Source organism: Diceros bicornis, chromosome 17 (assembly GCF_020826845.1).
Source record: "Diceros bicornis minor isolate mBicDic1 chromosome 17, mDicBic1.mat.cur, whole genome shotgun sequence".
NCBI classification, from domain to species: Eukaryota; Metazoa; Chordata; class Mammalia; order Perissodactyla; family Rhinocerotidae; genus Diceros; species Diceros bicornis.
In genome coordinates this window covers 39,364,308-39,377,772 of record NC_080756.1, presented here as the reverse complement: position 1 = coordinate 39,377,772, position 13,465 = coordinate 39,364,308, and the positions used below count along the sequence as shown (strand labels likewise).

Sequence of the window (13,465 nt, the reverse complement as noted above, 5' to 3'; positions counted from 1 at the left end):
GGCTGCTGAAGCGGAGCGTGCCAAACTTTAGGCCAACAGGGATGGTTCCACAAATAAGTTTTAAAATGTCTTTTGTATTATGAGATCATGGTAGTGCTAGACAAACTGCTTTTGTAAAATTACCCTATTTTGTATAGTAAAGCTCTTTAATAAAAACTTTTTAATTAAGCTCAATTCTTTTCAAACCCCTAGATCTAAAAATGATTTCACAGGCCCAAATCCAAAATTCTGGGACCCTCAGAAATCATTCCTAACTGGGGTCCCTACCTTCAGGTTGTTTCACTTTCAAGACATTTTCTGTAGTCATCTCTGTGAATACCTCTATGATACTCCTTAAGAGGCTATAGGGGACCTTCACAAGCTGACTTTTGCAAGCTTGGGTGATTTCCTTCCCTGCAGTACATAAGTGAATTTCTCATCTTTCTAACCGGACCTTAGACTTTTAAACTTTCAAACACTCATGCCTCTCTTTGTTTCCAAACCAGGTAGAGTTATTCCTGTTCCTCCCACTCTGTGTCCAATAGGACTAGTACATACATAGAATAGGTTTTTATTCTTCCATATGGAAATGCATTAAACTGTTTTCCCCACTGGATTATGAACTCCTGGAAGGCAGGGACTGTTTAGTTGTGAGTGGGCCTAGTACACAGCAGATGCTCAGCAAATGTATATTAGATGTGTCTCTTTTTTATTCCGTGTACATAGATGAAACATTGGACCGATCATGTTATTGACCTTTAAAAGAAAGGAGCTTGTTTTTATTTGCTTTTGTGTCCACAGAGCCTCTTTGTGCAAAGGTTAGGGCACAGTGTTTAATAAAAGTTTGTTGATTGAATAAAAGAAGGAAAGGAGTTATTTTCAGAATCTGAAACTTTTAGTTTTTTACTCCAGATTGGCTTCTAAGAGGAAACCTCAGGGGGTATGGTTACTCCTGGGCTGCAGGACATCAAGACTTTTTTATTTGCTCTAATTTCAGCCATCTCAACTAAAGCACCAACCCTACCTCTAACTCTTTTATTTCCTCAATTTCATAAAAGGAAGAAAACCACAGTTAAACCAACTAAAACGTAGTCAAACTTTTAACCCATTTTATACCTTGGTAAAACTACAACCCCTGCCCCAACGAGGCTTTGCACACACCGTAACATGTCCTTATTCTCACTTTTTTCCATTCACAGGGAAGGCATGAGGAAACCTGAGCTCCCTCTTTGGGTCCAACAGTGTAACCTGGCTATGTTGTATCCTGTAAAGTCAGATAGTCAGGGAGCTCTAAGGTCAATGTATCAGCCAAGGTTCTTCTGAGAAACAGAACCAGTAGGAGGGATATATATTTATATCTATCTACAGATATAGATATATATATAGATATATATAGATATAGATATAGATATAATATATATAGATATGGATATATATATGGATATATATATATATAAAGAGAAAGAGAGAGATTGATTGATTGATTGATTGATTAAGAAGAATTATGCGATTGTGGAGGCTGAGCCGTCCCACAATCTGCCCTATGCAAGCTGGAGACTCAGGAAAGCTGGTGGTGTAATTCAGACTGAGTCTGAAGGCTTGAGAACCAGGGGAGCCAATGGTTTAACTCCTAGTCTGAGGAGCAGAGAAGATGAGATGAGATATCTCAATTTAAGCAGGCAGGAAGCAAAAAAAAGGGGCAGGAGGGGCGCGAATTCCTTCTCCTTCTACTTTTTGTTCTATTCACGCCCTTGAGGGCATTCTACTTTACTGAGTCCACAATTCAAAGGCTAATCTCATCCAGAAACACCCTCACAAACACTCCTGGAAATAATGTTCAGTTGGGCACTCTGTGGCCAGTGAAGTTGCCATAAAATTAACCATCACAGTTGAGAAGCACGTGGAACTGATGTTATGCTATTGTTCTCATTTTACGTTTAGATTATACAATAGCTTCCAGCCAAGTGAGGAGCCGATTGATGCCAGAATCTGGATCATGGAATAAGATGAAAAAAAAATGGCTGGGGTGAGTACACAGACAAAACAAGGTACAAAAGTAATTCAATCCAATCCAGGACTTGTGTTATGCCAAGTATTGTGATAAATCCTTTAAAATATAACCATGATTAGGGAATAATCCTTGATTTCAAGAGGCTTATAAATTCTAGTTGGAGATACAGACTCATGAACAACTAGCTATAATAATAAACAGAATAAAAATATAAATAGGTATATAAATTAAATATTGTGAGAATAATGAGGAAGGAAAAAATACATTGTGATTGGTGATATCAGAATACTGATCTCGATACTGGCATCAGAATACTGATTTCAAATAAAACCCTAATGAATGAGGAAATATTTAAATTGGGTTTTAAAAGGTGAATAGAAATTCCATAAATGGACAATGTGGGAAAGGTGCATTGCAGGTGGAGGGAATTCCTTGAGGAAAAGCATGAAGATATGGAAAGGCCCAGCAAATAGGGAGGCCCTGACTAGTCTGCTGAGGTAGAATCATTTGATGTGGGGTGGAACATGAGCCGGGAAAAGTAGAGGTGAAACCAGATTTATTTAACAAACATTTACCGAGTACTCACTGTACTCTGGGAATATAAAAAGGGACAGAAAAAACAGACATCCCTGTCCTCGTGGAGGTTTATCTTCTACTTTGGAGATGGGGGTGGTGAGACTGCAGCCAAAGAAATGAAAGAGCTGTAAAGTATGTCATGGAGGAATATAACACGGGGACGGGAGTAGGAGTAGCGTTTTCAAATAGGGTGGTCCAGAGGCCTGCTGTGAAGGTAACCCGTGATCAACAACTCGAAGAAGGTGAGAGAATGTTTCTAGGGGAAGAGTGTTCTCACAGAAGGATCAGTGAATCCAGTAGTTTTTAGTGTGGTTTCCTTTCAGGAAATAATGGCTTCTCAATAAAATAAAATCCAGAGCCCCTAAGGTTTTGCACTGGAAGGAATATCTTCCGATCATTGATGGCCCTTTGAAAAGGCAGGGGCAACATCTGGGCTGTTAATGATCAGAAGACATTCCTTCCAGTGTGAAATCTTAGAGGTGATCCATCATCAATGCCCATTGGCCCTCTGAGACCAACTTCTGAAATCAACTGGATTTTCCTAAAACATAACTTGAATTTTGTCATTCTTGACCTCAAAAATATTTAATGGATCTCCTTTTTTTTTTTTTTTGGTGAGGAAGATCAGCCCTGAGCTAGCATCCATGCCAATCCTCCTCTTTTTGCTGAAGAAGACTGGCCCTGAGCTAACATCCATGCCCGTCTTTTTCTACTTTATATGGGACGTTGCCACAGCATGGCCTGACAAGTGGTGCGTCAGTGCGTGCCCCGGCCACCAGCAGCGGAGCGCGCTCACTTAACCACTATGCCACGGGGCCGGCCCCTGGATCTCCATTTTTTAAAGAAAAAAATAAAGGTCATAGTGGAGCAGGAGTTAAGAGCCCCAGATGCTCAGGGTAAAATCCTTTGCCCTGAGTGCTCCAGTTGTTAAGAGACGGTGCCAGAGCGGTCCCAGTGCCCTAACAGAGACTACCTTGTCACGGCCTCCAAACTGGCAGGGGGGAAGAAAGGGTGCTAGGTCTTATAGATCCTGGCTAACCCATGTCCCCTCTTCATGCACAACACTCAAGGCCTCATAATCACCATCTGACTTGAGACCATCAGGACTAATCTAATTTCATTCTTTAACCCTGTTTATTTCAGTACCCCAAGAAGCCCAACATGGCAAGGTAATCCCACAACTCCACACCTTATTGCCCATATAGCTCTGTGTAGCCCCTTTCATGATCCCATGGCCTATCTCGCTCCAATACCACCAACACTTGGACTCTGTCTCCTGGAATTCATAGTCAGCCATCAGCAAAAATCCCTTATATCCTCAACCTCTTTTGTGAACTTTCCCTTTATTTCCGAATCCCTGTTAGTTTATTTCACTAGCTGAAAAACCTGGTTCTCCCCTAAAGACACTGCCTCCTCTTTCAACTGATACCTGTTTTCTCTCTCTCATTGTTGCGCGGAGGTAGGTTAGATGCCTTTCTGCTCCTATTGTTACTTCTAGCCCTTCTTCCTTCTTTTTGATTATAAACCCCAACTTTGAGTCTGAAGTCATCAAACCATCAAACTACCTCCTACCTTCTCTTTGCTGTTGTCATCTAAGGCACCCTGGGCTACTCTCCCTAATTCCTTGAACATTTGAGTTCCTGGCTCACTGTCACTGACTCCAGTGTTGTCTGTCATAATTCTTGGTGATTTCATTATTCTTGAGGACAATCCTTCCACTTGCTTGCTCCTCTTGGCTTCCTTTGCTCCAATGACCTTATCCTCCACCCTAGCTCAGTCTTTGGCTCCCGTGTCATAGCCAAACCTTGATCATTACAAATAATTACAATCTCCCTACAATCTCAATTCAAGTTCCCACTCTCTAATCACCCCCTCCTAAGTTTCCAGCTCATTCTCCATTCCAAAATTCCTCCCAGCTTATAGGTTCTGCCATTCATTGATCTTGTCATCTTTTCACTGTGACTTACCCTTTCACGTTCTCATATCTCTCTTTTCCTAGTTTATGTTCTATGGTCTGATGTTGGAGTAGTATAAGGAAATAGGACTAGATGGTGTTTGCAAATATTTGTTTAACATTAACTTAGAGAAGAGGTTTATCACTGTCTGGGGGTAGGGCCGAAGAGAAACACTCAAGCCTATTCCCAGCCTGTCCTCTGTTGTCCAAGAATCCCATTTTGACTTTATACTTGTACATCCCACAGAGGAGAGTTGAAGCTTGCCAAGAAGCTGGATCTTTAGGAGGCCATTTAGTGCTCTCTGATACTCATATATGCCACTTGGGGGAGGGGCACAGTTTCCCTCCTCCCCCAAATGGTTCCAGTTTCTTTCTAACAACATGTAGTCCTCTTTCTGAGGGAACTCTGGTAAAGACTCTTTTCCCCAGGGATTTAGTAAAATCCCAGGGATATTTCAATGTCCTCTGTGGATTTAAGTCGCTGGCTGTTGCTCAGTTGCCTACCCCTGACTTTGGCTTTGGGAGATGGGGAAGCCTCCACACAAAGGAGGTGGCATTTGAACTTGGCTTTGAAGGATTAATAGGATTTTGCCAGAAGTGGTGGAAGAATTCTCACTGGCAGGAACGATAATTACCGGCAACACTTTTTTTTTCTTCGCTTCATAATATTCAGGAAAATTTAGATCGCTACTCCTATATATTCATACATCATATGTTTACGGTTCAAAGTAAATATGATTAACTAGATAAAACCTAACTTTATAAATCCTCTTTTTTATGTGCATAGTAAATATTTTTAAGAAGGAGGTTTGATTTATTTACATTTTTAATTAAATGAAAATTACAGATAAAAGATGCTATACCACTCATCTTCCTGGGAAAAGAAAATATTGCAATGTAATTAAAAGGACGCCTCAAATTATAATTAGATTTGAAATTTAATTATGACTAGAATACTTCATCCTTATGCACACTGACACCTTGTTGATACACAACCTTTAAAGTATTTTTATTATATTTACTCTGAGATCTTAATCTGCAGACTAAAGAAAATCCTTAGAATTCAGCACAGAATACAATACGCTGTTTTTTCTGGAAAAAAGTATTGTGTTTTAGAATTTGTGTTTTGACCATTGCTGAATCAGTACAACGTCCAGCTGAAGAACATTCTAAAAATCTCTAGCGGATATGGGTTAGTATATTAACAACTTTCTTAGCTAGAGAGCATCCTTTGGTTCATACCTGTTGGAGTTACTGTCTTTCAAATTGAAGGGACTCCAGGAATTCCAATACATATTCAGGAACCACATTTTCCAGAAAGAAAACTCTTCTTATGGAATGTCAACTATATATATAAATGCATTACAGTTATTTGATGAAATCTCTTCTGCAGCGAGCTCTGGTTAAATCCATTTGCTATAATTAACTTCCTGTGGCACCATTTTACACTTCTTGCAGCTTAGAAAACAATAACTTTCACAGTAAAAATGATTTAGTTACAGCATAATGTGCCCTGATAGAAATGTTTTGAGATAAAGATCCCCACTATGAAATATTATTAGCTTGATTTGGAAAATATTGTGTGATAAAAACTATTTGAAGAATTGCCACTTCAGCTTATCTAGTGTTGAAGAATGCACGTAATATAAATTGAAGGTCTTTATTCATGAGTCAAAGCCTGAATTCACAGCCTTTGTGGAAATCTTTATTTCAAAATACTTGTTTATTAAATAAATATATATTGAAAACTTATCATGTGCTAGGAATTTCCTAAATTTTGTATAGTATATTGTGGCTCTAATTTAAGCACAGTTATTAAATTGATTGGCCTTCATGGCAAAAAAAATAAAAGGCTTGCTTTTATAATAAACTCAAGAGGAAAAATACAAAACAACAAAGTTTGATGATCTAAAATAGACTCATTTTCATTCTCCTGAGTTTGAACTTACATGGTTCACTTAGCCCCTCCTTACTGAACCAATTTTCACCAGACAACTTCTGCTCCTAGATGAACTGAATTTCTACAAATGGCCTGCCTCTGTGGTCCTCTGTATAGGCAAACCTCCATTGAAGTCGTTATCTCTTTTGAAGGGACTTCAAAGGTCCATTGAAATCCAAAACTTTCCTTGAAGTTAAGTCAAGTTTTGCCTGTTTTAGGGCTGCAGGATTTCATCCAGAAAAGCCTGGGTGGTTAACAAGGAAAGAGCATGTTAACCTAGTTGGATTTCATCACAAGTGGAATTTGGTCTGACAATTTTGGCTCTGTTAGGGGGTTGAAAGCATATTCAGCTGTGGAAATGATAAAAGGATTCCCCTACCTGGTTTTATAGCACAATAGCTAAAAGACCAGCAGGTATTTCCAAGCATCTTTTAGTGCACGTCCCAACTGCTACACCAGCTGGATCTCCAGTGAATGAAATAACCCTGCTGTTAAAGCATTTGAATCCCAGTCAAAGTCGTTGACAGTAAAAATCCAGGTAGCTATGCAAATTGGTCATTTCCTTAAATAGTAATTTGAGTTTCACTAGGTGAGCCCTGCTGATAATGACAACTAACATCTGTAGCATGTTTCAATTCACAGAACAACTTTCACATATATTATCTCAATTAGTCTTCACTACAACTCTATGAGATGAAGAAATGGATGTTCAGAGAGATGAAGTGACTTGCCCAATGTTATGCAGGTAGTAAGTGGTGAGCCAGGATTTGAACCCAGACATCTGAAGCCCAGACACAGTGGGCTTTCCCTTAGACTAAGAGTGACTGCTCGTGTGGATGATTACTGATTCATAGATCATGATTCAGAGAAATAAGAGCTGCTTTGTCTTCTTTTGGGAGTCCTATTTCTATTCCTCTGTGAAAATGGGGTAAATTATATTTTGAGCTCTGGGCTCATATTACTAAATCTTCTTATTTTTCAAGAAAAGCTGGAAATTCGGATTTTTGTGGACAACATGCCAACTTGTAAACGTTGACAACTGTGTTAGTTTGGGTCATCATTGTCAACTTTCCATCCCTTCCTGGTAGTAGAATGATACATCCACAGCCTTTACCATGTAACTCTTTTGGGCTTCCCAATAGAACAGATAGAATATTTATCACTCACCACATTGGTTTTGGATTTGGTCATGTGATTTGGATTGCCTAATGAAATGAGGGACAAAGTCAGCTCTGGCTTTAAAAAGCACCTTTTATCTCTCACCCCACTTGCTCTCCTGCATTTACCTTGAGAAAGGCTCCTTCTGCAGTCCTAGACTGAGGAGACACGTTGAGCAGTAAGGAACCCTACCTGTAGTTTGCAACCAAGTTCAGTCAATCCCAGCAGATGCCAATGGATTCCTGCTGAGCCCAGCAGAGCCCCAGCCACGAGGCAGGCCTATGAGTAAGAAATAAATGTTTGTGGTTGTAAGTCATTGAGAGTTGGGGTTGTTTGTTATGTGGCAAATCCTGACCAATTTAAACATTCTTTAGAAAACATTGCAGCCTAAATTAGATAAATCTATATTTATTTATATATTTATAAAATTTAAAAATAGATTTATAAACCTACAGACTGCATGCAGGCGGGCCACATCCCGAGATTCGTGAGATGGACCTTTGGCAATGTCTTTGCCAATCCCAGCATTTAGATCTGTGGGGAAAAATTATGTCAACTCTTGGGTGCATATAATATTTAGAGAAAAGAGGTTGTTAATTTAAGGCCTGACACCTAAACAACCTCTGTGCTCCTTGCCGGGAGAGATATATAAACTAAGGCATATATCAATTGAAGATGTGGGAGTGAAATGAGAGATTTCATTTGGATTTTATTTATTTACTTGGATTAACGAGATCGGCCTACATTTTCCTCTGTGAGCGCTATTTTATACATATAGGCCTAATTGTTAGAGAAAGAATTTGTTTTCTCTCATCTACGTTTGTTACAGTAAAAAATTTTTAGAGTTCCTGAGAAAAGTTAGAAGATTTGGACCTATATTTAATGTTTCATCCTTCTTCACACTGAAAGGGGAATCTTAATTATTGAGAGAAATATCCCATGCTTACCAGGTCTTGAGAAATGCAGTAATTTATTTTACAGAGCAAACATCACCTGGGGAATTAAATAAGATTTACTTCTCTGCAGTATTCAGGAGGAAATCAGCATAGGCAGACACACAGCAGAGAGAATGGCAATAATCTCCAATCACAGAGATAGCAGCTTGCAGATACCCCAGCTGTTGATAAGACCGAGAGAGAGAGGGTCACATCACATCTTCTGGAATCAGTTGCCTCCCTCTAAGCACAGCCTTCCATACCTAAGACAAGAGCAGTTGTGCACATTGTCTAGTCTGGACATGACCAGGACCATTCAACTGAGCCATTTCATTTTTATAAATGTTTGATACGATGGCAGAGGACAGTACTAAGAGCACACTTTTGCATGAATACACTCCTTATTGATCACTTTCAGCTTCCCCAGGCTAATGCAGCCTAGTCTACACATTTTCCTAACCTTGGAGCAATGGAGCTAGTATAAGAGTCAGTTACTCAGACTTCCATATGAGTCATACTAACAGGTCCTTCGACCAGTTAGCAGGTCTCTCCTGCTACCCAAATAATTGTTTAGTTTTGATTGTGATAAGTGCCATGAAGGAGAAGTGCAGGGTGCTGTGAGGCTGTGTTATTACAGGCCCCAACTAGACTATGACATCAAGGAAAGATCACTGAATAAATAAATTACACTTAAATGGACACTTGCAAGAAGGGTGAGTGGTATTTAGCCTGAGAAAGTGGGGCGAGGGTTATGGGGTTATGTGGAATGTTAGAGAGAGAGGAGAAAATATTTGAAGTTCTGTGCTAGTATTTTTTAAGGTGTTACAAGGTTTGAAAAAGCACCCCATGAGATGATTCTGGTCGCTTCCCTATGCCCAATTTAGAAACAGTGTTCTATGCCATGAGTAGAAAAGAACGTTTGAGGAGGTTAAATATTGTTGGATAAGTGAGAAGTAAAATCAGTAAGTGCTATGGTTAAGAGCCTGGAAATGAATATCAAACAGACCTGGTTTAAATCACGGATCCCTACTTACTAGCTTTGTGACCTGAGGCAAGTTACTTGTCTAACCTCTCCAACACTCATTTTTTTTCCATTTGCAAAATAGGGAAAATTATGCGTATCTTAGAGGGCTACTATAAGGACTAAGTGGAACAATGGATGTAAACTGTTTAGCACTGTGACTGTCAGATTGCAAGCATTCAGACATTGGTGGCAGAAAGGTGAGAGTTTCCATGGTTGGAAGGATCTCAGGGAACTTTAGTGGGGATAATCTTATATTTGTAAAAGTCTAATCTGTGTATATATCAACTCATTCATTAAGAATTCGAACCTGCCCATCAAGTTGTTTTCTTTCCCTTAGGCAGGTGTATTAGTTTTCCAGGGCTGCTGTAACAGAGGTCTACAAACTGTATAGCTTAAAACAACAGAAATGTATTCTTTCACAGTCCTGGAGGCTAAAAGTCCAAAGTCAAGGTGTTGGCAGGGCCATGCTCTCTCTGAGACTCTGGGTAGAATCCTTCTTTGTCTCTTCTTGGCTTCTGGTGGTGGCATCAAACCTTGGCTTTCCTTGGCTTACAGCTCTGTCCCTCCTATCTCTGCCTCTGTTTTACATGGCGCTCTTCCCTGTGTGTCTGTCTCTGTCTCTTCTCTTCTTCTTATAAGGACACCTGTCATATTGGATTAGGGTCCACACTAATGACCTCATTTTAACTTGATCACATCTACAAATGTTATTTCCAAATAAAGTTACATTCAGAGGTACTGGGAATTAGGACATCAATATATCTTTAGGGGGACACAATTTGACCCACAGCAGTAGGTGAGTGAGCAATTACAAGGAAGAGCCTGTTCACCATTGATGGAAAGAACTCTTTCTGTGGGAAGTTGAGGTTTCTAATCATAAATGATTGAGGCGCCCCATTCCTTTTGTTCCTAGAGTTCTAGACAGGCCTGAATTTTTAAATTGGGGTTCTGAGTCCTTTAAAATGTACCTTTCTCAGTTCTAAAAGTCTTCTTGTGGATAATCTCAGGCCTTGTCAAAATTTTCTTCTCTCTTATGATAAAGAGAGGCTGTTGAGGAGATCTAGACACTAAGAGAAGTTAATCATTTTAAAAACTGATTATTATGGGGCCAGGCCAGTGGCGTAGTGGTTAAGTTTGTGCACTCTCCTTCAGTGGCCCTGGGTTCGCCAGTAGAGATCCCAGGCATGGACTTACACACTGCTCATCAAGCCATGCTGTGGCAGGCGTCCCACATATAAAATAGAGGGAGATGGGCAAAGCTGTAGCTCAGGGCCAGTCTTCCTCAGGAAAAAGAGGAGGATTGGCAACACATGTCAGCTCAGGGTTAATCTTCCTCACCAAAAAATTAAAAACAAAGTAATTATGCTGGAGGAGGGATAATATAAAACAATCTATTAGCTTGACTGTAGACTCTTAAAGTAGCTCATTTTAATGGATATTACTGGAAGATTCATGATCTTTTGATTGTTTTTAAGATTAAACCTAAGAACAACATTGAGCGTTCCTGCTTCAATGGGAGCTCCTGCTCTCCTGCATCCATTATTCCATCAGTGTGCTGGGGTTCATTTGTATAGTTTATAGTGACAAGGACATATATACTCTCATAAAGGGATGAAAATTGATTTAGGAATTTAAAATTAAGAAATTTTTCTTCTCTGGACTACATCATATTTAGAATGTTGTAATCATATGTAGAAAAAAAATTTCAGCCCCATAGTGAAAAAGACAGTCAAAGGGCTTACGTACTCTTTTACTCTTGGTTGTGTGCATTGCCTATGTAATATTTAGATACCCCATCGATGTGCTCAAGCCCTGTTGTCTGATGATAGGAACCTCCTTGTCTGCCTTGCATGGCTCAGTAAGTAAGGATGCATGAAGATAGAGTGGTGCCTTCAGTCTACAGCCAAGCCCCAGCAGGGAAATTTCGGGCCACCATTCAGCAAGCAAAGAGACTAACTTGATCTCAGACCTCCCCACTCCACCCCACTTGGTTTATTAAAAATAAAATGTCTCCTTCAAGTCCTACTCTCAGGCAAAGTCTCAGCTGACCTCAAACAAAAGGGCCATGTCCTTTCTCAATAGATTACAGAGACTTATATTTAAGCTGGAGATTTTCACGTTATTTATTCTCCCTCAGTGAAGATATTTTACTGAGATGGACACAGTGACTTCAGTTGAAAAAATGGCTACAGTCTGTGTTTCCTTAGCAAGGAAAAATCATTGCATGTCAGGAGCTTGGAGATTTAGTCCTTGGGCAGAGATTTTCCCAAAGATTCCCCTACAAACATAATATGAGAAGACAATACCGTTCCAGCTGGCCCGCTGCATTGCCACTGTGGGAAGATTTGTTATCCTGGGGACTTAACCTGTGGGTATACTAGTTTACTTGGCTTGAAAGTTTTGAAGTCAAAAGCTGAACTCTGGAAGGAATGGTAATGGGGGGCTTAAAAATATCACTCTCAGTTTAACTAGAAAAAAGAAGAAATCCAGCTCCTTACCTAGGACTTGCATTATCTTCGTAGTTGTTCCTTTATCCCTGTCACACACCATCATTTTTTTTAAAGGGCCAGGTGAATAAAAACAATTGAAAATACAAAGATAATCGCATTTTGGGGGAAAAATTTGGAAATTAAAAATAAGGAAGATAAGACAATATAAAGAAATAAAAGTGAAAAAGAACTAAAACTAAATGAATTTCAGTTTAAATAAACAATGAAATGCATAAGAAATTAAAATAACCGTATTAACAATGTAATGAATAATGATAAATATGACTAAGGCATTAAATTATGAATAAAAGTATTAATTTTATTTTTTAGTAAAATTATATTAAATCACTACTCCAGGAAAAATCTAGAGGAAAGGAACAGAGGATATGTAAGAGAAATACTTAATGTTGACAGATCTATAAGCATCTTTAAAAGTTTTTAAAATGCTAAAAGTTAATAAAATTTAGGTAAGTGGAACATTGTTTTTAATTTTCAAAGTAAGTACTAACAAGAAAGCCTAAGGGATGTGTGAAGCTTCAAATTCCAAGGACCAATATCACCATATGGGGCAAATTGAGTCAGTAAAGTAAGGCAACTAGAGAAGTCCCATTCAGTTGACCTCCCAATGGTGGGGATTCCTGAGGGGTTCCTTGACCGGCTTTAGGTCAGTATTTTTAAGAGAGAAAGCCTTGTGCATTGACCATTTTCCTTTATATTTACTAGAAAATATTTGTCTTCAAATATTTCTTACCTGCTATTTGCAGACAAGACTCTTATTATTTTATTATTGGTATTATTCATGATATATGTCATGTTTATTGTTGTTATTTTTGTTGTTATTGGTGATAACAGTGTTGGTATTCCTGTTTTATGAGAAACTGAAGTTGAAAGGGGTTAAGTGGCTGATTGCAGATAATACAGTAAATTAGTGGCAGGGCAGAGCCCGTGTACCAGGAACTCCAGACCCCTAGGGTTGAAATCAGGTCTCTGATTATTAACCCAGTGCTCTCTTCACAATAGCATCTTACCAGTATCTGATAAGGCTTCTGTACATGTTGACATTAAAGATCCCAGAGAAGAGTAATGAAAATGTTATAAGGCTTGAGAAATAGGACTTAGTTTTGGGGGACAGTTGGAGAATTGGTAATCTAGGAATGAGTTTAAGCTCATTCTCAAATACATACAGAAGCTCCATTACAAAGTCCTGACAACATGGCTTCTGGAAATGGAAGTGAGACCCTTTCCTGTACCATTAAAGTTGGGGCCAGGCTATGACAAAGCAAACAGTTGGGTGACATTGAGCGTCGTGTAATTCAGACCCGTTTCTGCCCTGTCCTTGAGTCCTTGGCTATCTCTACCTTTCACCATCAGGTTGAGAGTATACAAAAGACACTTGGGGA

The 13,465-nt window shown here is 39.2% G+C and overlaps 1 long non-coding RNA gene across 1 annotated transcript in view; it reads left to right on the top strand.

Moving 5' to 3' along the window:
• The window catches only part of LOC131415763 (uncharacterized), a 68,518-nt gene that overhangs the window by 15,105 nt on the left and 39,948 nt on the right, over nt 1-13,465 (top strand). Inside the window, exon 2 of the long non-coding RNA XR_009222505.1 lies at nt 1,921-2,005. This is a non-coding gene — a long non-coding RNA (uncharacterized LOC131415763). The remainder of the gene's footprint in view (nt 1-1,920; nt 2,006-13,465) is intronic.